The 25,043-nt window shown below is 41.3% G+C and overlaps 1 long non-coding RNA gene across 1 annotated transcript; it reads right to left on the reverse strand.

Moving 5' to 3' along the window:
• LOC127578389 (uncharacterized) lies at positions 1-24,344 on the reverse strand. Its single transcript, XR_007957516.1, has 4 exons — positions 24,164-24,344; positions 9,166-9,405; positions 6,097-6,164; positions 1-4,055 (listed from the first exon to the last, which is right to left on the reverse strand). It is a non-coding gene; the product is annotated as an uncharacterized LOC127578389 (long non-coding RNA).
• Positions 24,345-25,043: the final 699 nt, after the last annotated feature.

Genomic DNA, 25,043 nt, shown 5'->3' on the forward strand with positions numbered 1-25,043 from the left:
GATTGAAAATAGGTGATCAGTAATAAAACATATTTGTAAAGAAAGACTTGCATTTACAGTATACATCACCTTTCACCAGCTCAGTGTTTTATAACTAATTAAGGATATCCTGGATTGCTGTCACCATTGTTACACAGAATATGCAGGAGACACTTTGCTCATAATAAGGTCTCACAAAAAGCACCATGATATTGACCAGAGCACCTGCCTTTAGTATTGTCCCAAGGATAAATATGAGGCAGGGTACAGGTGGCATAACTAGGAAAGCTGCTGCCTCACAGCACCCGGGTTCAATCCTGACCGCTGGCGCTGTCTGTGTGGAGTTTGCACGTTCTCCATGTAACTGTGTGGGTTTCCTCCGGGTGCTCCGGTTTCCTCCCACATCCCAAAAACATCTGAGTTGGCAGAACTGAATGGTTGAATTGACCACTGCAAATCGTCCCTATCTTGTAGGTGGATGGTAGAATCTTGGGGGGGGGGGGGGTGAAGGGTTTGTTGGGAATGTGGGATGAATAAAATGAGGTAGGATTGGATTAGTGTAAAAATGTGTGTTTGATGGTCAGCATAGACTCAAGTGGGCCGAGAGGCCTGTCTCTGTGCTATACCTTTCATTGATATTGCCAGTAATCCCCGATCAAAACTGTGATGGGACAGCAGTTTAACCCCTCATCGGAAACATTCACCTCTGAATGGTTTGGCTAAGGGCAATAGCGAGAAGCTTCATTTCCTACTAGTGATTGGTTCAAGGAGAAGGAAGCACAGATTTAAAATTTTTGGTAGAAGATACAAGGTGTGTGTGGGGGAATAGCATTTTTAAGCAGAGAATAGTTTTGATCTGGAACACACTGTGCAGAGGTTTTGGGCACAGATCAATCAGGGCTTTCAGAGGCGAATTGGATTGAGGCTTGGGAGAGAATAATTTCTATGGCCATAGGGAATAAGGAAGAGAAATGGGAATGATGGAATTGCTTTCCTAGGAATTGACGTAGATTCATTGGCCCATGGATCTCCTTATGTACTGTAACAATTCTACAATGGTTCTCTGATCATGCAGCACTTCCTCAGTATGCCACTGGAATTTTAGTCTCCACTGTCTGGCTGTGAATATTATGCAATGGGATGTGGCATATTAATAAACTGAGTTTGGAATGCTATGGATTTTTGATTGCTCAGAAATTTTTGAAGGTGCGTTCAGGAAGGATAATGAAATTCCAGTAATTTATACTGTTGATTGCTTTGATTGAAAACTAAATAATTGCATGTAGCATCAAATGACATGGCAGATGCAAAGCTCTTCAATATCTGACAAAGTGCATCGACTGATTATTTAAATCTTAGATTGATAACGGTTTCATTATAGAATTGCGTCTTGCCTATTTTGAATTTGATGTTTTGAAATAAATCAGTCACTTTGGAAATTACTAGGAGCTGGGCAAATGACTCAGACAAACTCGAAATCATGTTTAAAGGGTCTTGACAACTGACCTTAGAGAAAATAAATCACATTTCAGCAATGCAATTACAACAAAATAACTATAATCTGCTATCCGATTGTTTGAAAATCTGAACGGTTCAGCATTTGGCTCACCGGCACGTTGATTCCAGTGCTCCCTTTAAATATACTGGGCTCTTGTTACCTCTAAACTCACTGGGACCCTGTTCCCAGTGCTCCCTTTAAACTCACTGTATTCACTGGAAAATCTAATATATTACTACGCAACGTCTAAACAGAATGAATTAAAAGTGAGTAAGGAGTATCCAGTGGTGGACAGGAAGGTCAGATGCACCAGTGGCTTGATGCACACGTCATTTGCATCTTCAGCATTAGTCCGAGCATGCACAGAAAGTCCAAAATTAGCTGAGCCACAAACAACTGACGGCTGGAGATTCCCTTAGCAACCAGTTTGGTTCTGCCCAATGTCTTTGTATTAATACAACAACTGCATTAGCAGCTCTGTTCACATCACAGTGCAAAGACTTCCATTGCTGTCAGCTGTCAGTTCAGAGGGACATTTGGCAGCTGTGATGTCATCACGCAGGCCGTACAGCCAATTACATTGAAAAGTTCTTGCAGTTAACAAACCAGGAAGCAAAATGCACAGTTTTTAACTTGTGTTTTAAAGATTTTACATGATACAAAAAATTAATTATTTTAGCATACAGATATTAAGATAGCTGAAATATTGTAAATAAAGATAAGATAAGATTTCTTTATTAGTCACATGTACATCGAAACACACAGTGAAATACATCTTTTGCGTGGGGTGTTCTGGGGCAGCCCGCAAGTGTCGCCACACTTCCGGCGCCAACATAGCATGCCCACAACTTCCTAACCCGTACGTCTTTGGAATGTGGGAGGAAACCAGAGCACCTGGAGGAGACCCACGTAGACATGGGGAGAACGTACAAACTCCTCACAGAGAGCGGTCGGAATTGAACCCTGGTTGCTGGCGCTCTAATAGCGTTGCATCCAGAAAATAAGTTATGATTTCAAAATCTATTCTGTTTTAAAATATTTATGAGGGAATTACAATCCACATATATGAATTGAGGTGTTATGGCTGAAGGGGGATGGGGCAGGGGAGGGAGAAAGTGTTGGTAGCCAGTAATTATAACTTAGTACATATTAAAACTCACTAATGCCTCATGCAACAGAGCATAAGAGTTGTAGGATATCTTACAGTGAGACTAACTTGCAAACACTTGAGGTTGTCATTAATTCACAGCTTTCTGAAGATTAAGTTGAAGAAGTTTGAAAAGCTTTATACATGGTAAAGGAGCAACAAATCATTGCTGGGGGCTTCTGAAATTTTGCATTTAACAGTGGAAGTGTGAACATTTGGAGATCGCTGTCAGTTGCATGGTGCAATGATAGAAAACACCAACAGATTCACTTTCTTACAATTGCAAAATCCAGGCCAAACCTCTCAGTCTGCAGTCCTTTTATTTTCATTCTTGTGTTATGGAATGGATTCAAACTGGATTTGACCTGTTGCCCGTAACCTCTACACAGGCTGGATGTGAAGGCTGCTCGAGTTGTCCCACCACACCATGGAGGGAGTGGGACGTAGTGACATCTCAGTTAATGTGCCATTGAAACTCTCCCCTAGAATGAATTGACTGCCTTTGACAGGAGGCAAGACTGGGCAGAGAACATTGTTGCTTTTCAAACCTGAAACTGCAACTCTAGATTTTTTCTGATATTCAAAGTCATTTAAAAACTATTACAATGAATGCATAAGTTTTGGAAAAATAAGTTTTTGTAAAAGAATTAAAGAGAGTAGTATTAATAATAATTAAAGCACATTAAAACACTACAACATTTAAACAAAATAAGTGAAACATAAACAATTTAACTTACTGATTTCTTCCTAATCTTCAGGCTAGGAATCCCATTTCAAATGACTGGGATTACGATTACTCAAAGGTATGGTTGGCATAGGAGTAGAGAGGAGGATTCCCCATTCTAAAACTGGGGAATTCCAGACAGTCAGAGAGCTTCACTGTTGACCTCCTAATGGAATCCAGCTATGGAGGAGAGACAGAGGCACTGCCATCTATTACTCAGCAGACTTAAAGCAGGTCCAAAAAACAAACCGTTGGAGGAACTCAGCAGGTCAGGCAGCATCGGTGGAGGCAGAGGGCTGGCGGATGTTTCAGGTCAAGACTCTACAGCAGGTCCACATCATTCCAGGACTTACATGCAGGGGAGCAGCTGAAGGCTAATGAGATTCAGCCACTATAAACTCAATTAAACCACGTGGAGATATAAGCACCGATTATGGGTCATTTTACACAATTAAATGTAGAAAAGAGCATACGAGTTGACTGCAAAGTCTGTGATTGTTACAATGAATGCTTCTGATTGGCTGTAAAATCTGTAATTGTTACAATGAATGCTTCTGATTAGCTGTAGAATCTGTGATCGTTATAATAGATGCTCCTGATTAGCTGTGAAAGCTGTGATAGTTGACAAGCCATGACTACATGTCTCTGTTCTGTAGGTAGAGCTGTTCGGTGAAGTTGAAGATCACGGTTGGACGTTCTTTTGTAAACTGAAGAAGGGTGCAATCCAACAGCAACAATAAGGTGAAAGGAAGGTTATACAAATCCATTCTCCTCTCATATTGGAATGGTCTCTTACATGCAAGAATTAGGAAATCACTACAAATGTATGCCTTCTATAGCCTGCTCCACAAGGAATTATTAAGACTACAAATGTATCAGATACGATCCAGGGCAAAATATACACCATCCAAAACTTGTCAGAATATAACAAATGGTGGTTCACCTAATGAGGTGACTATACAATGCTATCTCTAGATTGTGTCTACAAATTAGATGAGCTGAAAGAATGCCTTTTATAAAAAATATATTGGAATACTGACTATATTTTTGCTCAAAGGTAGTGACTTATCTGCTGGTAATTAAAGCTTTTTTTTCTAGCAATTTTTCTCTTCATTGAATAATTATATGCATGAAATTAATTAAATTATTAGCATAACAGTCATATCAGGTTTACCTATGGATGGACTCTGACAGGAATACAATGCCCCACTTCCCTTTGGTGCCTGCTCATTAATGTGTCCCTAGTCTCCAATTATTCTCAACCTTCAATAACCTTGAATTACTTTGTCTAAATACCAACAGCATATTTAAAACTGTAAATAAATTACTGCTATCATTTTGAGTTCTCTTGCAACAGAGCCTATTGTTACTGCATTTGATTCACATTCTTAACGTATCAAGGACTGAGTATTTTGACATTTTTAAGGAAAGAATTATGATACTTAGAGACTAGCATAATCCTTTGCCAAATAAATCATTTATAAATTCCAGGGCCAAGATGAAAAGCTATGTCAATGTTATCTCATGTCATTTTCCTGTTCAAAGTACACTACCCGGTTCTAAAATAATTATGAGCCTTTACACTGCAGGCACTTTGTGTGGGAGGATGAACAGGTGTGCCAAGAAGTTAAATATCTTGATCTCCCTCCTTTTAAAACTATTTTTGAATTTATTCTGACATCTCAGAAAGTGAAGGTTACAGAGGTCCCAGGTTTTGATCAGTTGATTACTGGGCATGTGTACAACTCCTGCAGAGATTTATTATCCTAAGGTAGATTAATGAGGGGTTAAAAGTGATCCAGATGGAAGATTTTCTTTCCATTCAAAGAATGTAGATGTCACTGGCAAGTCCAGCACTTATTGCCCACACCTAACTGTTGAGCGATTTGATGGGCCAGTTCAGAGGGTTGCTGAGCATCTAGTACATTGCTTTGGGTCTGGAATCATATATAAATCAGGATAGGAAAGGTTGGTAGTCTTCCTTCCCTGAAGAATATCAGTAAACAGATGGGCTTTGATTAACTTCCTGGCCCCACCTCGACTGAAATTAATTTGTTTTTAAAGAAAATTCTAGATTTATTTTATTATTTGAATCTAAAATATTAGTTCAGTTTAACCACTCTGCCACCATAACCCTACTGAACTAGCTGGTAAAGCTGGGAATCCCATTAGTTTACACCACAGATTGGGTGGGAATTCCCAATACACTGGATTTCCAAAGCTGTAAAGATTGGATAGACATGAACCCTAATCATATCCCTTAAGACTGTGCGGGACCCAGAAAGTGCAAGTGGTTGACATCAACACAACCATAAGATTGCTAAGACATTTTCTGGACACAAAGGGTATCAATATTTTTTGGCAAAAAAAAGGAATCAAAAGGTAAGGGGAGAAACCAGGAATAGTATTGAGATAGAGGATCAGCCATGACTACACACCCGAAATGTCAAATGCCTCACTCCGGCTACTACTTATTATATTTCTATATGAAGATCTGTTCTGAGTTATATCTTCGTACATCCCTTTGATCTTGCTCCACCATTTAATAAGAGTATGGCTGATCTGATTGTTACCTCAATTAAGCATTCCCAGCAACTCTAGTAACTTTTCATCCCATTTGCTTATCTACCCCCTGCCTTAAAATATTCAAAGACTTTGCTTCCACTGCCCTTTGAGGAAAAGAGTTCCAAGGACTCCTGATAATCTGAATAGTCCACCAGAAGAGGAATGATGTGGAAAGACTCTTACCACATCATTGTTATTTGCTCTGTGCTAGTTCCTTCTTAAGGGATCTCCAGCCTTTAAGTCATAATTATCTGAAAAATACGAACACAATGAAGAATTAAAACAACCAACCGACCCACTAAATTAAATCATAATTTTAACTAACGTTTTAACATTTTCAATATGCAAGATGAAAATTGGAACGTAGCATAAAGATTATGGTTTAAGCAGAAGGGTTACAACCAAACAAAATTTAAAAAAAATAAAATATATTTATTTTTTCTGAGATAAGTACACATACAAAGGTAATCTTTTTAGTAGTAAACAAATTGTTGAGCAGCAATTATGGCTTTATATGTCCTTAAAAACCTGTTGAGAATTCATGCAATAAAGCATTCCATTTCAAGGTGAATACAGCAAGTAATTTGTTAATACCTATAGTTCTTGACAGTCTGCTGCCTATTGCAACATAAACTGGAGTAAGTTTCTGTGGTTACTTAGGCATAAGCCAGAAATTGCTGCTGGATTTTCTCCATAATAAAGATGAGAAATGATAGCCTTGCTGTTAATTAGAAAAATGTACTTACCAATTAGGAAAAACAAAGTTCCATCATTCATCTGATCTCCCGTTAGTTTAGATCTATCCACCTTTAGGGATTCATAGAATTATAGAAACGTACAACACTGAAACAGGCTCTTTCAGCCCACCTCGACCATGCCAACTGTGATGCCTATCTATGCTTATCCCATTTGTCTGCATTAGACCCGTATTCCTCCGCACCTTTCCTATCCAAGTACATGTCCAATTACCTTTTAAACATTGTAATTTTATCTGCTTCCACCACCTCCACAGGAGGCTCCTTCCAGATAACCACCAACCTTTGTGTGAAAAATTTACCCATCAGATCTTCTTTAAATTTTTCCCTTCTCAACTTAAGCCTGTACTCTCCGGTTGTAGATTCCCTTGCCCTGGGAAAAAAGATTCTGGCTATTGATCCCATCTATACCCCTCCTAATTTTATAAACCCCTGTAGGGTCATCCTTCAGCTATCAATGTTTGAGTGAGAATAAACCCAGCTTTATCAATCTCTCCTTATAACTACAGCCCTCAATTCCAGGCAATATCCCAGTGAACCTCTTCTGCATTTTCTCTGATGTAGAAGGTATTTAATCTGGACTTCAGACTTGTCTGGATTAAATACCATTTACCACTGCTCCGCTCTGCTCAACTTTCCATCTGATCTATGTCCTGCTGTATCCTTAGACAACCTTCTTCATTATGTCTCCATCAGTTTTTGTGTTGCCTGCAAACATACTAACCATACCACCTATATTCTCATCCAAGTCACTTATATATATAACACTTTCAATTCCATGTTTTGCGGTCTCCCCCTCAATCCTTCTGCACTCTGACGGCTCCCACTATGAGCATGTCCCACTCTCTAGAGTTTAGCCAGTTCAATACCTGCTTCCTCGCTCACCATGGGTATCTATCTCCTTAAACCCATGTCGAAACTTTTAATACAGTATTTTAGTACAAAGTTTTTGTGGTCAGGGTACATTAGCTATAAAGCTTGCTGTTGCTAATTTGGAATGATACTTCTTTAAATAGAGTATCTAAGCAGCTGTCAGGCAGGACTTTTCCCTCCTGAAACAGAGCTGAGCAGCAGATTATTTTCTTATGAGCTCCTGATGATAAATTCCATTATTTGCCAGAAAATAATTCAATACTACGGAGAAAAGCAGAACAGTTAATTCACCCCTTGAGAATCCCTACATTCTTGTCGATGGCAGCTGCCTCTCCTGGCTGAGATGATAACATATCACTTGGGAAATAATGAGTATTGGATCAGATCTCATCTATCAATGGCAGTGCTTACTGGAGTTCCAATGCATGAACAGCCATAATCTCTTTGAATGACAGAATAGGTTTGAGGGGTTAAATGGCCTTCTCTTGTTCCCAATTGCCTATGTTCCCGTTGAATAGCATTGGCACATTTGCATTAAATGTTAATTTCATTCCTCATAGAGAGAAATTTTCAATGGTGTTTGGATATTATTTCACTTTTTTCATGTTTAGCTCTGTGAAATCATTTGAAATTTGTTGACAGTTTTTCATAGGAAAGAAATGTGAAATATCAAGTTCCATAGATCTGGCTCTAAGCCCAGAGGCTAAAAAGCTACCAACCACAACTGATCTATTTTGACGTAAGATGCAGAAAGGCACTGATGTTTCCACATATAACTGATTGTGCATATGTAGCAGTGAGCTCAGAGTGGCAGTTATATTTTGCTCCGTGCTCCAATGTTAATGGGGACTGTTGTCTTGTACGTTATGAACATGAAGCAGTATAACTTTGAGTAGTAGTTTTTTTAAAAAGTAAATTAGAGCTACTTTTGTAAAACAATATTACATAGATTTCCACAAGATATTACTGTGTTTTATTAGAGGTCTATGCCCAGGTTAATCTTATGGCTATACTGACCTTGTAAAGTTGTGTGGCTCCTGAGGTCCTGTTGACATAACTGTGTCCGTCATTCCATGAGGTAGAGCTGACCATGTGTGGTGACCAGACCACAGGCAGCAGAAAGTAAGACGACCCCAATGGACAGCTTGTGCTGTCAGAAGACCATTATACTGTTTCCAAATGTCTCTAATGATCAGTGGTGAATCCAGATTAGAACGAGAAGTCAGATGCACACCTGATCTTCAGTTCATTCCTTACTTCTGAGCTACAGTACATAGACCTGGAAATCTGGAACGGGCTCACATGTGTTCTGCAGATCCCTATGCAATAGCTGGCTAGTCATCTCAACTTGATCCTCAGCTGAGGCATTTCAATTAACATTGAGTTAATCCTTCTCAATGTTTCTTAATACCCATAGCCTCTGTTAAAAGAAAATTCACTTTTACTGTCAAATGCAAATGATCTTTCAAATCTATGGTGAATTCATGATTCATACTTATATTCATTTTATGTCCTGTAGAGCAAAACAACATCAAGACACTACTCTATAAGTAAAGACAATGAATAAACAAGCCATCTAGTATGATTGCAAGTAGTCTAAAGCTAAACCTGAATGTCAAGTTACCTCAGCTGGCATATCTGAATTGTCCATTCTTTAAGCCAACCATTTGCTATTTTCTCTCTCCTTTGGTAATTTCCTGGAACACGCACCAAGATCCAAACATCGGGAAGCTTAGCAACTTGTTCCCACACCGTCCCAAATGCTTTCACTGAGAAGTCAAGAGGGGATGCAGGAGAAGGAGTCAAGTTCATCTCCCATCAGGAAGAGAATTGAAGAATAGTCTAAATTTACCCACGCCGGTTCCTGAAAGATATAATGGAAGGATACCCTCATAAACAAATTGTTCTTCTCACTCTATAAAAATGATTAGAGTAAATTGCTTGTGATGAAGAAAATCAAAACAGAGCAACACATATGTATTGTGGATGACAACATGACTCTATAAAAATGCTCAAGAGTGGAAATTCTGATGATTCCATTTCCTTTGTTGCAGTAGTAAATGCACAGTTGGAAGTAATTTAAGTAAAATCACAGTAGATAGAAATTGAAAGAGAAGGAACAGATGATTTCTTACATAAAAGACAAGAGAAATATCTCAAGAGTAAGGAACCACTCAAAACTACAAGCAAAAATTCACAAATTAGTTGTACAGGTCATTCATGAATTAAATATTTTGCTCCAGTTCTTGCAATAGTAATGATGGCAAATCTATTGACATTTACCAACATCACACTGTGAAACTGACAGTAACTTCATGATTTTGTTTCCCTCCATGTTTGAGAAAGCCCAGGGTCAGTGACTTAACCTTCCTCTGAAGGCCATGCTGTTTGTAACCTTTTTCAAATGGGTTAGGGAAATCACTTGAATTGACCTGAAATGAAGTTATTTTCAGATGTTACATTTTAATGCATGAGGTTTAAGTGAGCACTGATTCATGTACAAAACCACAACTACTGCTCGGCAGTCTCTGTGCCTTAAAAAAAGCTGTATGAATAGTAAATATATAACATATTAAAATAAGAAAAATATTTATAAACAGATTTAGTTATCATATTTACCTTTATAATTTATGCACGTTACAATCTTTATTTAGTGTTCAGTAAAAGGTTTATAATTTTAATTAAATTTGTGCTTTCTTCCTTCCTGGCTTGCTGTATGTTAGAATTTTTTTAATGTGGATGCCGTCTTATAAGATGTTGGTGAGGCCTCATTTGGAGTATTTTGTACAGTTTTGGTCACCCTGTTACAGGAGAGATATTATTAAACCTGAAAGAGTGCAGAAAAGATTTACCAGGATGTTGCCTGGACTTGGCGGCCTGAGTTACGGGGAGAGGTTGCATAGATTAGGACTTTATTTCCTGGAACAGAGAGATTGAGGGGTGACCTGATAGAGGTATATAAGATAATAAGGGGCATAGAAGGGGTGAAAGAACATAATCTTTTTCTCAAGGAGGAGATGCTAAAAACAAGACAATATAGGTTTAAAATCAGAGGTGAGAGATTTAAAAGGGACATCAGGGCAGCTTCTTCACATAAAGGGTGGTGCATATTTGGAATGAGCTGCCAGAAATAGTGGTTGTGGAGGGCACATTAGCAACATTTAAAAGCCATCTAGATAAGTGCATGGATAGGAGAAGTTTAGAGGGCTTTGGGCCAAATGCAGGCAGATGGGACTAGCTCACTGGGCAACACAGTCAGCATGGATGAATTGGGCCGAAGGGCCTGTTTCCATGTTGTAGGGCTCTATGACTCTATGGCTGCTCAGTCAGCTTGATGACATCACAGCTGCTGATTTCCAGAGATCCCCCACAGAGACTGAAGGGAAAGTTCACCTCATAAGTCGGTTTGATCTTCGTGGGTGGCTTTCTTCAAGGTCAATGTCAAGTGCAATCACTTCACCATTGACTGCAAATGCCAGAGCCATGGTGTCCTGTTAAGCTATGACATGGCCAAATAAAAATTTAGAAATGTTGCTCAAGATATGAGAACAAAGATCAAATCTCATGGTGCAAAATGCCAGCAAGCTTTTCAGCAGCGAAGGTTAAGGAGATGAGATAGAGATGTCCAAAGTAATGAGGAAGCTGGAGAGGACAGTAGCCATTCCCATTGGTGCTGAGTGCAAGAACCAGAGGACTCAAATTTCAGGTGATTGATAAAAGAACTAGAGTTGACAATTTTTTATACAATCAATGGATAGAGTCAGAAATGTGTTGCCTGCAGTGGAGGAGGATTTAACCATGACTTTCAAAAACAAATTGGATCTGAATATGAAGAGATAAAACAGAAAAAAAAAGTATGGAGAAAGGATAGGGAGGGGGATTAGCTGTATTGCTTATACAGAGCCTGCATTGATTCAAAGGGGTGAATGGCCTCCTCTGGTGCTCTTAACATTCTAGGTAGGAAGAAGGGATTGGCTGATCACAGACTTGTATCAAAAGGTTGAAGGTTGTGGCAGGGACTGAAGGAGGCCTTTCAAAGTTCTGCAGGCCAGGGCTACTATAGAATAACAGGGAGTGCCTTCCACTGGGCATACGTAGGAAGGAACAGGGGCTATGTGGTCATGAGAAGAATCAAAGGGCAATCCAGAGGAACACGCACTACAGCAACTCTAAAGTGTGAGAAAGAGTGGCAGAAAGAGGAAGAGTAAAAACATTGAGAGAATAAACGAGAAACCAAAAGCTGAGAGAGAGAGAGAGAGGGGGGGGGGTGGGGGGAGAGAGAGAGAAAGAGAGAGAGAGAGAGAGAGAGGGGGGGGTGGGGGGAGAGAGAGAGAAAGAGAGAGAGAGAGAGAGAGGGGTGGGGGGAGAGAGAGAGAAAGAGAGAGAGAGAGAGGAAGAGGAAAGGTTCAGAGGGATATGGGCTAAATGCAGGTAAATGGGACTAGATTAGATGGGCATCTTGGTTGGCATGGACAAGTTGGGCTGAAGGCCCTGTTTCTGTGCTGTATAGCTCTAATACTCTCTGACTCCATGACGCCAGTCCTGTGATTATTACTGGGGTATTCAGGATGATTAGAACATGCAGACAGCAGGCTAGATTCAACCAGCAGCCAAAACATTAATTGGATATATCCTCAGCTCATGGAGTAGGGCAGGAGGACATTAATAGCAAGAACAACACAACAGAAGGTAACCATAAGGTGTTAGATTTAATAAATTAATGCTCACCACCTGGTGGCCCCAGTCCTTTCACTCTCTGTCACACATTTGGCATCTTAGAACACAGTGATTCCAAGATTAACCTTTCCAATACAAATTAGCTGTAACCATAGAAAACACTCGCACGTATGGAAGACAGGCACTACAGAAATGCAGAAGAGTGCTTTTGCTTGGTATTGGGGAGAATTGAAATATAGAGCCATAAAGTCATCTCGCACAGAAACAGGTCCTTTAGCCCACCATGTTCATGCCCATCAGTAAGTACTTATCTATAATCCCATTTACCAGCAACAAACAAACTGCTGGAGGAACTCAGTGGGCCAGGCAGTATCTGTGGAGGGAAATGGACAGTCAATATTTTGGGTCGAGACCCTTCATCTGGACCCTTCAACTTTTGCCCAGATGAAGGGTCTTGACCTGAAAGGTTGACTGTTCACTTCCCTCTAAGATGCTACCTGACCTGCTGAATTCCTCTAGCAGTTTGTTTGTTGCTCCAGATTCCAGCATCTGCAGTCTCTTGTGTCTCCATTTACCAGCACTTGGTCCACAACCTTCTATGCCTTGGCAATTCAAAAGCTTGTTCAGATGCTTCTTGAGTTTTGTTAAATTTTCCTTCTCAAACTTTGTGAGAGTACCTTGAATGTTTCATTGTGGGGGAACTTAGTGATAACTGTGATGGTCTGGAAAAGCTTAAAGGTAATATGGGAATTGTTGTGGAGACTTGGGAATTAGGGTTGTATTCGGTGATATTGCAGTCAGAGAAATCTATATGGCCTCACTCTCTGGACCTTCTGCTCCAGGGCAGCTGGGCCTTCTTGATAGAGGTTCTGATTATGATCCCAACTTAGACAAATACTGAAGAACTTCTCTGAAAATGGTCCAGACTGCACAATCTTTGTGGATGGCAGTGGGAGGCTCATTCCCATTCTATGTGGGACATTTAGTGTTGGCATCCCACCCTTTGAATGCATGGATTCTGTACCAGGGTCAGGAACCTTGCGGTCAAATGAAAGCTTTTGATACCACTTCACTATTGGTATAACATATGAATGGGTCATGTCTGTTGCCCAGAACAAGCATTGACTACTCTGATGCATGAACATCACCAGCAAGGCCAGCATTTAATGCATATGCCCTTGAGAAGGTGGTGATGAGCTGTCTTCTTGGACTGTTGCAATTGCTCAGTTGAAGCTATTCCACAGTGCTGTTCAGGAGGGAATTCCATGTTTTAGACCCAGTCCTGATGAAGGACCAGAGATATTTTTCCAAGTGTGCGACTTGGAGGAGAACCAGCAGGCAGTGGTGTTTTCATGCACCCCTTGCCCTTGACGACAGAAGCTGCAGGTTTGGGAGGAGTTGTCATAGTAACCTGGCTGATTAACTGCAATGTGATTAATACGGATGGTACACACTTCAGCTGTGGTATGCCAATGGTGGAGGGAGGTTTTTTTTATTATGGTGGATGGGTGGTCTTTGTTGATCATGGACTCCTGTGTATTGACCGATCTTTCTCCTCCTCATCCTCCTTCCGCTCCCAGCTCAGGTCAGCAACATTCAGATGTTTCGGAGCAATAGGATTTTGTGGAAGCATTGGCTAGACACAAGCTTTCCTTAACAAATCCATGCTGACCATCCTGATTATCTTTCTAAACAAAGGTTTATACAAAGGGCAGTCACGGTAGTGTAGCGGTTAGCGTAACGTTATTACAGTGCCAGCAACCCGGGTTCAATTCTGGCCACTGTCTGTAAGGAGTTTGTACATTTTCCTGTGTGTCTGTGTGGGTTTCCACTGAGTGCTCCAGTTTCCTCCCACATTCCAAAGATGTATGGGTTAGGAAGTTGTGGGCATGCTATGTTGGCGCCGGAAGTGTGGCGACACTTGTGGGCTGCCCCCAGAACACTCTATGCAAAAGGTGCATTTCACTGTGTGTTTCAATGTACATGTGACTAATGAAGAAATCTTATCTTATCTTATGTTATACTGCCCCATAGGAATCAAACAGCAACTAACCTCCAAGTAAATAATGATCCCTCTAATAGTGCTGTAGTGGAGGTCTTTTCTGCTGCTCAACACTGCACGATTTATGCTTAGGGTTAGCTACATTATGGTCCAATTTAGGATTTGTTTAATGTTGTGCACTGACTGACTTTGTCATCTTTTTGTGCTGTATTTTCCCAGCAGCCAATCCCTTCACACATCCTCACAGCCTCCCCAACATGGCTGAGAGCATAACTTGTGCTGAATGTGTATGCCCCTGTATTGGCAACACACTGGGACCAATTCACCATCCATGGCACAAATAATGGGGCCAGTCAACTGAGTTTAATGGCCAGTGAATTGTTCTGCAAGAAAGACAGTTGATAGGGTGACCTGGAGCCAGAAGATTCCAGTTGTGCAAACCTGTGATAACGTCAATCAAACTTTAAAATCTCTGACACATTCAGAAGGCAGTAACCACGTTGTGGTGTTAGTGGCATGCCAGAGGGAGGGGATGCTGCAACTCCTCCCAAACATGCCAGAGTAAATGCTGCAACAATGCCAAAAGGTGCCAGAGTTTGGTGAACTAAAGCTCTAATTGTTAAACTGAAACTCTGACTCCATTTCTTTGCAGCTTCTATATTGCTGATTATGGGGATGTGGAGATCTGGAGTGGGTCGGAGAACATTGCACCCATTGCATGTATCTACCTGCACTGCATTTTCTCTGTAACTGTAACTGTAACACTATCTTCTGCATTACGTTATTACTTTTCCCTTTGCATTACCTTAATGTATGGAATGATCTGGAATTGGAATTGGAATTGGTTTATTATTGCCACTTGTAAACTTGTCTTGCATACCATTCACACAGATCAATTCATTACACAGTGCATTGAAGTAGTACAAGATAAAACAATACAGAATGCAGAGTGAAGTGTCACAGCTTCAGAGAAAGTGCAGTGCAGGTAGACAATAAGGTGCAAAGTCATAACGAGGTAGATTGTGAGTCCATTTTATCATACTAGGGAACTGTTCAATAGTATTATAACAGCGGGATAGAAGCTGTCCTTGAGTCTGGTGGTTTGTGCTCTCAGGCTTTTGTATCTTCTTCCCCACAGGACAGGGGAGAAGAAAGAATGTCCTGGGTGGGTGGGTGGGGTCTTTGATTATGCTGGCTGCTTTACCGAGGCAGTGAGAAGTATAGACAGAGTCCATGGAGGGGAGGCTGGGAGTGATGTACTGAGCTGTGTCCACAACTCTCTGCAGTTTCTTGTGGTCCCGGGCAGAGCAGTTGCCATACCAAGCCATGATGCATCTGGATAGGATGCTTTCTATGGTGTATTGATAAAAGTTGGTGAGTGTCAAAGGGGACATGCCAAATTTCTTTAGCCTCCTGAGGAATTTCTTTCACCTCCTGAAGAAATAAGGCTGTATGGCTGGCTCACAAGACGGAATTTTTCACAGTATGTTGATACATATGACAATAATAAACCAATTACCAATGATCAATTACTTGAACTGCAGCAGCTATTGTGGAGTGACAGGCGGTGAGATTTCAATCATTTGCCTCTGAACTCAATGCCTTTGCTTTCAGAATCAGGTTTATTATCACTGACTTATATGACATGAAATGTGTTGTTTTGTGGCAGCAGCACATTGCAAAGAAATAAAGATTACTATAAATTACAAAAATAAATAAATAGTGCAAAAGAAGAATAACGAGGTAGTATTCATGGGTTCAGAATGGAAGAAGCTGTCCCTAAAACATTGAGTGTGGGTCTTCAGGCTCCTGTACCTCCTCCCCAATGGTAGTAATGAGAAGAGAGCATGTCCTGGATGTTGAGGGTCCTTAGAGATGGATGCTGCCTTCTTGAGGCACCACCTCTTGAAGATGTCCTCGATGGCGGGTTCTTTTCCACTCTTCTCCTGCCTGTTCCTTCTTATTCTTTTATCCTTTTGTCCTCTTATAAAGGGATTAAGGTGCTCTGATAGCCTAGAGGATTCCTGTTCCTTTCTGCTCTAATTTCCCCTGTCACTAGCCCCTAACCTTTAGACTGCCCTCATTTTTACACTCCCAGAATCAGTGTGCTCTTGACATTTTTGCCAGCTTGCACCCGATGGTTCACTAATGAGGCAGTATGAGAAAGTTGGCGTGAATGGCAGGAGCCTCGCTGAACCTTTGCAAAACCGTCAACAGCTGCTGTGCCATCAACAGTAATCTGGGCATAACAGGCAGCGTGATGTTCATCCTGTTACAAGGCAATGGGTGCCAGAAGTCATACTCCAGCAATGAACTTTGTTTTCGGCGTTTGGGGGAATTACTCAGAAAATATTCACTCCAGGAAGGGACTAATTCATTTATTTCTGCAAACTGCAAAGTAGCATCTGTGTTGGCAAAGGCAGACAGAGAGGGAAAAAAATGGCTTCTGTGGCACTTTTACACTGACAGCTCAGCCAACAAATGCAGCAGTTAATTGCTCATTTTCCTGGCTGCTTGACGCGATGCATCATCAAAGGCAGCCACTGTCTTGGCTCTATTTTCATCTTGTTCTTCCCTCAGGGACATCTTGCATGCTGATGCTCACTTGTCTGCAAAGTAACTCATCAGGACTACCTTGCTGGTGTTTCCCCCAGGAACGAATGGCCAGGGAGCTGCCCGTTTGCAGTACTGTTGTGATGGCCTTGACCTGCTGGCTGTCATGGTGAAGGGTACCTTCTCGAGGGCAGGCTGGTATGACTGGTGGCGTAAGACTAAGGGAAAACCGATAGAGATGAAGGAAACTGCTTTGTTATCTGGTACCATCCAGCCCCATTTCTGAGATCAGGGGCTAAAGCAGTAAAATTCAATACAATCATTTTTTTAGTGGAGCACTTTAACCAGATACTGCACATTCTTTACAAACTTAACAATTGTTGGAGAGACCCGTACTTCTGCTACACTCATCCCTGTCTCAGATCATGAATGCTACACTCCACCAGGGCATTCCACTCTCTGTGCCTTACTTGGTTCCAGAGATACAACCTGCCTTTTGATTCTGTACACTACCTGAACATGAATTGAATGATGACTTTTTCCATCAGAATCCGAATGACGAGAGGTGTGCAATTAATGAGGGCCTCATCCTTTCTGATGGGTATCAGCTGCAAAGTCCTGGTTCTCAATTTGCTTTCAGGGAGACAAATTACTTCAGTGGAGTCAGGGCAACATTTAGGACATGCACAGTAGTGTAGCAGTTAGTGTAACGTTTTACAGCGCCAGCGACCCGGGTTGAAATCTGGCCACTGTCTGTAAGGAGTTTGTACGTTCTCCCCATGTCTGTGTGGGTTTCCTCTGGGTGCTCTGGTTTCCTCCCACATTCCAAAGATGTACAGATTAGGAAGTTGTGGGCATGCTATGTTGGCACCAGAAGCGTGGCGACACTTGCGGGCTGCCCCTAGAACACTCTATGCAAAAAGATGCATTTCACTGTGTGTTTTGATGTACATGTGACTAACAAAGATATCTTATCTTATAAAGTTCGTATGAAAACATGTGGCCCCATCATGATGTGTGAAATGCTCATTCTTGAGGATGTGGTAGCAATAGAGAGAGAGTGCAGAAGATATTCTCCAGGATGTTGCCTGGAATGGAGGGCTGTTGTTATAAGGAGAGATTGGATAGGCTGGCTTTGTTCTCACTGGAGGCTGAGGGGTGACTTTAGAAGTTTACGAGGGGCGTAGATAGGAGAGATAGTTAGAGTCTTTTTTTCAGTGCAGGGGGAGTCTAGAACTCAAGGGCATAGATTTAGATGAGAAGGGGAAGATTTAAAGGGGACCTGAGGGGCAACTTCTTTCACACTGAGGGTGCTGGGTATATGGAACAAATGGCCAGAGGACGTGGTAAAGGCAGATAAAATCACAATGTTTAAATGACATTTGGACAGGTACATGGATAGAAAATTATTAGAGGGATATGGGCCAAGCACAGATAAATGAGACTAGCTCGGATAGACATCTTGGTTGGCATGGACGATCTTGGCTGAAGGGCCTGTTTCCATTGCTGTATAACTGTATGTATAACTAGAGGGCACAGGTTTAAGCAGAGAGGGGACACATTTAAAGGAGATCTGAGGGATAGGTTTTTCACACAGAGGGTGCTGGTCATTTGGAATGAGCTGCCAGAGGAGGTGGTAGAGGCAGATACAATTACAATGTTTAAAAGACATTAGGTCAGGTACTTGGATAGAAAAGGCATGGAGGGAAGCAGGCCTAATGCAGGCAAATGGGATTAGGCACAGATAGGCATCAGGGTCAGCATGGATGAGATGGGCAGAAAGGATCCATTTCTGTGCACTACAATCCTACAATTCTATGATTCTATGATCTCGTTGCCACAGTCTAGACAGGGCTTTGTACATTACTGTCCACTCAGTGTTCTGTAGAGATACCCAGTCTGTTAATCCTAAGGCAGTAGCATGCTCCAATATCTATCTAATAGCACAGACTGTCAGTTGTAGATAGCATGAAATGGGATCAGATGACGAAGGCCCCAGATCTCTTGTGACATCCTTTTGTTTTGTACAATTTTTCCTGTGCAGGTTTTCATTTATCTGCTGGCATTGTGTTCACTTTTATTTCCTTTTCTTTGCAGTTGTGCATCTCCCTGTCATATTCTTTCTTCAGCATTCCCTTCACATTGAACATAAATGAAGTAGAAAAATCTCAACCCATTTATCACTGTTTTAGGGGGGTGTACCAGAAACCATCCCTCCTTCAATTATAGAGTCGTGGAACATGGAAACCCTTTGGCCCACTGAATCTGAGCTGACCATCAAGCACTAATCTTGCACTCATCTCATTTTTATTCTTCTCCACACTCCCCCCAGATTCTACCCCATTCACCCACACCAAGGGCAGTTTACAGCGGCCAATTAACCTACCAAGCTGCCTGTCTTTGGGATGCGAGAGGCGACTGGAGCACTGAGGGAAACTAACAGGGGAAATGTACAAAGTCCACACAGACAGCACCGGAGGTCAGGATTGAACCTGACTTGATGGAACTGTGAGGCAGTAGCTCTACTAGCTGCACCACTGGATCTTCCGCAGCTACCATTCACTTGAGTCCCCTCCTTGGTTATTTTAGCAGGTAGGGTGTTGGGTTCAACACACAAATCTTCATGCAACTGGAAACCAATTCAACACCCTCACTCTGAAATAAAACCAGGGAACGCTGGAAATACTCACTCCATTCAGGCAGGAGAAAAGGGGTGAATGCTTCAGGTCACAGTTGGTAAATTGGTTCATTATTGTCACATGTATGGAGGTACAGTGAAAAACTTTGTTTTGCATGCCATCCATACAGAGCATTTCATCACATCAGTACATTAAGGTAGCTCAAGGGAAAAGCAATAACAGAATGTGGAATAAAGTGTTACAGTTACAGAGAAAGTGCAGTGCAGACAGACAATAAGGTGCAAGACCATAACGAGGTAGACTGTAAAGCCAAGAGTCCATTTTATCATACAAGATGAGTGTACAAGTGGCAACGCTGAAATTTTAATTCTGTTACTTCCTCCTGAATATTTACTGCATTTCTTCTTCTTATTTCAGCTTTTAGTTACCCTCAGCTACCTGGGAAAATGGTGGGAGAGGGAAGAGAATGGAATTAAAAATGTTAATATGAAATTCTCAATGGATGGGGAAGCATCATGTGCACAGAACCAATAATCTCCTTGGATTGAAAATCTCAATGTCATGCACATGGCATCCTGTGCGTTATTTTAACAAGGAGGCTGAAATGAATGGAGTATTGTCTGTGGGGAAACATAATACTGCAGGAAAGCTGAGCTACGAACTGGAAGTGCTGGAAACACTCAGCAGGGTCAGGCTGCAGAGAGAAACAAGGTTAAATGTTCAGGTCGAAGAATTTGGTTATGCAGCAGGAGAAGGGATCTCACGTGAACATTTTAAGGGAGAGCAATGTCATAGTCATAGAGTCATTCAGCATGGAAATAAGACCTTCGGCCCATCGAACCCATGCCAACCATCAAGCACCAATTAACATTATTCCACTTCTATTCCCCCACATTGGTATTGGTTTATTATTGTCACTTGTACCGAGGTACAGTGAAAAACTTGTCTTGCCTACCGATCGTACAGGTCAATTCATTACACAGTGCAGTTACATTGAGTTAGTACAGAGTGCATTGAGGTAAAAACAATAACAGTACAGAGTAAAGTGTCACAGCTACAGAGAAAGTGCAGTGCAATAAGGTGCAAGGTCACAACAAAGTAGATCGTGAGGTCAGAGTCCATCTCATCGTATAAGGGAACCGTTCGATAGTCTTATCACAGTGGGGTAGAAGCTGTGTTCCCATTCCCTGTGAACACATTCCCATCCAGCCCCTCTAGATTTTACCATATACCTACACCATGCTGATTGGCTCTATGATAACATAGAACATAGAACATTACAGCACAGTACAGGTCCTTCGACCCGCGATGTTACGCCGACATTTTACCCCACTCTAAGATCTACCTAACCCTTCCATCCTACATAGCCTTTCATTTCTCTGTCATTCATGTGGCATTTTACATTCCTTTCTGTTCCCTCTGCAGCCATTTCTCCAGCTGGATGACAAGGTAACTATTTATTGTCAGCTGTGTTTCAGTTGATTGTACGCTTGGTCCCGGGTGTGACAGCTCTGCTCTTCAGTCCTGCTCCAGAGATGTGAGCACAAATATAAGGGCTGATACCTCAGTGCTCAACAGAGGGAGTGATGCACTGTTGTAGGGGCTGTCCTTCGGGTGAGATTCACACCAAGCTCTTGTTTACTCTGTCAGTTGAACAGGAAAGATCCTGTGGTATTCTATTAGAAGAGCATTGGAGATATCCCCAGTGCCCTGGACAATTATTATCCCTCATTCAGGCAGATTATCTGGTTGTTATCACATTAATTATATTGCTTGTAAGAGCATGCTGTGTGCCAGTGGAGGCCTAGTGGTTAAGTTACAGGATGAGCAGCCAGAGTTCTGGATGATTAGAAACAAAGACATGAGTTCAGATCCCACCATGGCAGCAAGGGAATTTAAGTTCAAGTAATTGAATGAATCTGGAATTGGAAGAAAAAATTATCTCAGTAGTGCTAACCATGAAACTTATCGATTGCAATAAAAATAAAAGCAGGAAATACTGGAAACATTCAGTGCTTCTAATTGCCCTGGTTAATCCATTTGATATTCCTTGTGTTCTACCCATTCTTCCTTCACCTTTACTGCTATTAAAACCAAAATGATTTTCCCTCTTTCCCAGTTTTAACGAAGGGTCCCAGACCTGGAACATTAACTCTTTCCACAGACTTTGCCTGACCTGCTGATTGTTTCCAGTGTTTTATGTTTTTATTTCAGATTTCCAGCATCTTAAGATTTTTGATTTCCATTTTGGATTGCAATAAAAACACTTCTGGTTGACAACTGTCTTTCTGTAGCTAGTCTGGTCTATATATGACTTTAGACCTCAACAATGTGGTTGACTCTTAACACGCCTCTTTTGTTTAGGTTATTTAGGGATAGGCAATAAATGATGGCACTTCCAGTAACATCCACCATCCATTAACCAATTAATTAAAAAATAAGGTGGCTGCCATGTCTCTACACTTCAAATGGTGTAGGGGGGGCACAGTAGTGTAGCGGTTAGCTATTACAGCGCCAGCGACCTGGGTTCAATTCCCGCCGCTGTCTGTAAGGAGTTTGTACGTTCTCCCCATGTGTCTGCGTGGGTTTCCTCCGGGTGCTCCGGTTTCCTCCCACATTCCAAAGACGTACGGGTTAGAAGCTGTGGGCACGCTATGTTGGTGCTGGAAGAGTGGCGACACTTGCGGGCTGCCCCCAGCACATTCTCAGTAACGCAAAAAGATGCGTTTCACTGTCTGTTTCGATGTACATGTGACTAATAAATAAGTATCTTAAATTTCTTATAAAATGGCTGCAAACTGATTTGGGACAATCAAAAAGGCATACAAACCATCTGCTGGAGGAACTCAGCGGGTCGAGCAGCATCTGTGGGGGGAAAAGAATTGTCGACGTTTCAGGTCAAAACCCTGCAAAGTTTCAACTTAAAACATTGACAGCCCTTTTCCCCTCACAGATGCTGCTTGACCTGCTGAGTTCCTCCAGCAGACTGCTTGAGGCTCCAGATCCTAGCACCTGCAGTCTCTTGTGTCTCCATCAAAAAGGCGTCACCTGTATATTGGCACTAATATAACCCCTCCATGGACTCTGACAACACCATGCGCTTCCTCAGAAAAGCAGCCAACATAATTAAAGACCCCTCCGACCCTGGACATTCTCTATTCTCCCCCCTACCATCAGGCAGAAGATACAAAAGCCTGAAAGCACGTAGCACCAGGCTTAAGGACAGCTTCTATCCCGCTGTTATAAGACTATTGAATGGACCTCCTGAATGATAAGATAAAATAAGATTTCTTTATTAGTCACATGTACATCGAAACACACAGTGAAATGCACCTTTTACGTAGAGTGTTCTGGGGGCAGCCCTCAAGTGTCACCACGCTTCCGGCGCCAACATAGCATGCCCACAACTTCCTAACCCGTACATCTTTGGAATGTGAGAGGAAACTGGAGCACCCGGAGGAAACCCACGCAGTCACTGGGAGAACGCACAAACTCCTTACAGACAGCAGCGGGAATTGAACCCGGATCGCTGGCACCGTAATAGCGTTACGCTAACCACTACACTACCGTGCCTGATAAGATGGACTCTTGACCTCACAATCGACCTCATTATGGCCTTGCACCTTATTGTCTGCCTTCACTGCACTTTCACTGTAACTGTAACACTATATTCTGCATTCAGCTATTGTTTTCCCTTGTACTCCCTCACTACCTCTGATGTACTGATGTGGTGAAATGATCTGTACGGATGGCATGCAGAACAAAGTTTTTCACTGTACCTCCAATTTACCAATGACCAATCACCAATTAATGGAATGGTTCGATTACCCAGACCACTGGCTATGTCATAAACAGCTCTTGCAGTCCCATGTGAAGGAGCAAGACATAAGGAAGATGGGGAGCCAGGTGGTACAGAATGTAAGAATGGAACATAACACACACAAAAGAACCAGAAATTAAAGCCAGGGTGAAAATAAATGTCTGTTCACCAAACTGTTCAAAATATGCTTTGTTTCACAGTAGGATCCAAAGCAGGAGTTCTGAAATACAATTATTTTACAGAATCATAGAAAATTTAGCACACAGATGGAGGTCATATGGCCCATTGTGTCCTTGCTGGTTGAGAAAGACCTGCCCACCTTCCAGTACCAGGTCTGTAGCTCTGCAGGACACAGCTCTTCATGCACATCCAAATTCATTTTAAATGGTATTTTTTTCTTTCATATTATATTCCATTGCACATGGCTCTGTGAAATGTAATAACATGCACACAATACTCACACATTCTTCTCAGAACTGTATTGGCGACAGGAATACAGATATTCCAGAGGTAAGATTTGTATTCTCATGGTGCCAATTCAATTCAATTCTACTAATTGAGATGAAGCAGCAATTCTAAAAATGACATAATAATTATTCCTATTTATCTTGGCTTACAAGACTAAAAAACTCACTTTTAATATGAATTCAAAAGGGATGCACTGATGTTTCATATGCTGAAAATATGAATTTGAACCATGACATTGTAGACTCCAGTTTTGATGTCTGTCAAAGTAATTGTTTATGTAATACCTCTAAATGTTCATGACATTTGTAACCATTCAAATACTATTAGAGATTCAGTAAACAGTTCAAAACATTATGAAAAATGCAACAATATAAAATCGCATAACTATGCTTTAAAACTGTTTTTAATCATTAAAAATGTTACAGCAAACCCAAATAATTAAAACAGTATTATCTGTTCTTACCTTTCTTCCTCATAGCTTTAAGTTTCCCATTCAGGTGAATTGACTTGAGAAGCTTGCGCCAGGATTAAGTGGACACAAGACCTATGAGCAGATTCCCAGCATATTTCTGAGGAATCCCAACACACTTATGCTCTGTTCCTGGACTCCTTACGGAGACCAATGACAGAGCGTAGTGAGAGACTTGCCGACAGGAATCTATCAGCATGTTCTGGACTTTGGTGCTTGGATACACATGTGCCAAAGTCCTGATCTTGCTGGAATTTATGCGGGTTAATACTGGCAATTCATTGCAGAATTTGTGGAAAATAAACAGCAAAGTCCATGCCATTGTATGCCATGTTTGGACAGTGGTTTAGAACATGTACTACCTGTTCCTCTACATGTACTGTATGTAGACCGGAAGAAACAAAAAAAACAAGATGGACATTCAGAGCAAAATGATCTATGGAAGTGCGTTTCTGTAAATGGCCAATACTTATTTCTTCTTTTTGACCAGTAGATGGCAGTCTAAGTCTATGACAACACGATTGAAAAGTGCCAATGTTTTGACCTCTACAGATGTGAAATAAAATATTATTTAGAATAAAAACTACAATATATATGTACAGTTGCTAATTCTATGAGCATTCTATGTTTGAATGAAGTAGGATATATTCCATTCAGTTCTTAATGAGCTTTTTTTTTGCACATAATATGTGAATGATGCCAATCTTTAACATAAATACGCAATACTCTAGGCATAGAAAGAATATTTCTCAGTCACAATGACTGCTCTGACAGAAAAGTGGGGATTGATGCACAAAAGGAAAGCTGTTGAAGGCCTACAATAATTAATGGAAAAGCAAAATACCACAGAAGCTGGAAATCTGAAATAAAACCA

This window comes from Pristis pectinata, chromosome 15 (assembly GCF_009764475.1).
Source record: "Pristis pectinata isolate sPriPec2 chromosome 15, sPriPec2.1.pri, whole genome shotgun sequence".
Classification (NCBI taxonomy): domain Eukaryota; kingdom Metazoa; phylum Chordata; class Chondrichthyes; order Rhinopristiformes; family Pristidae; genus Pristis; species Pristis pectinata.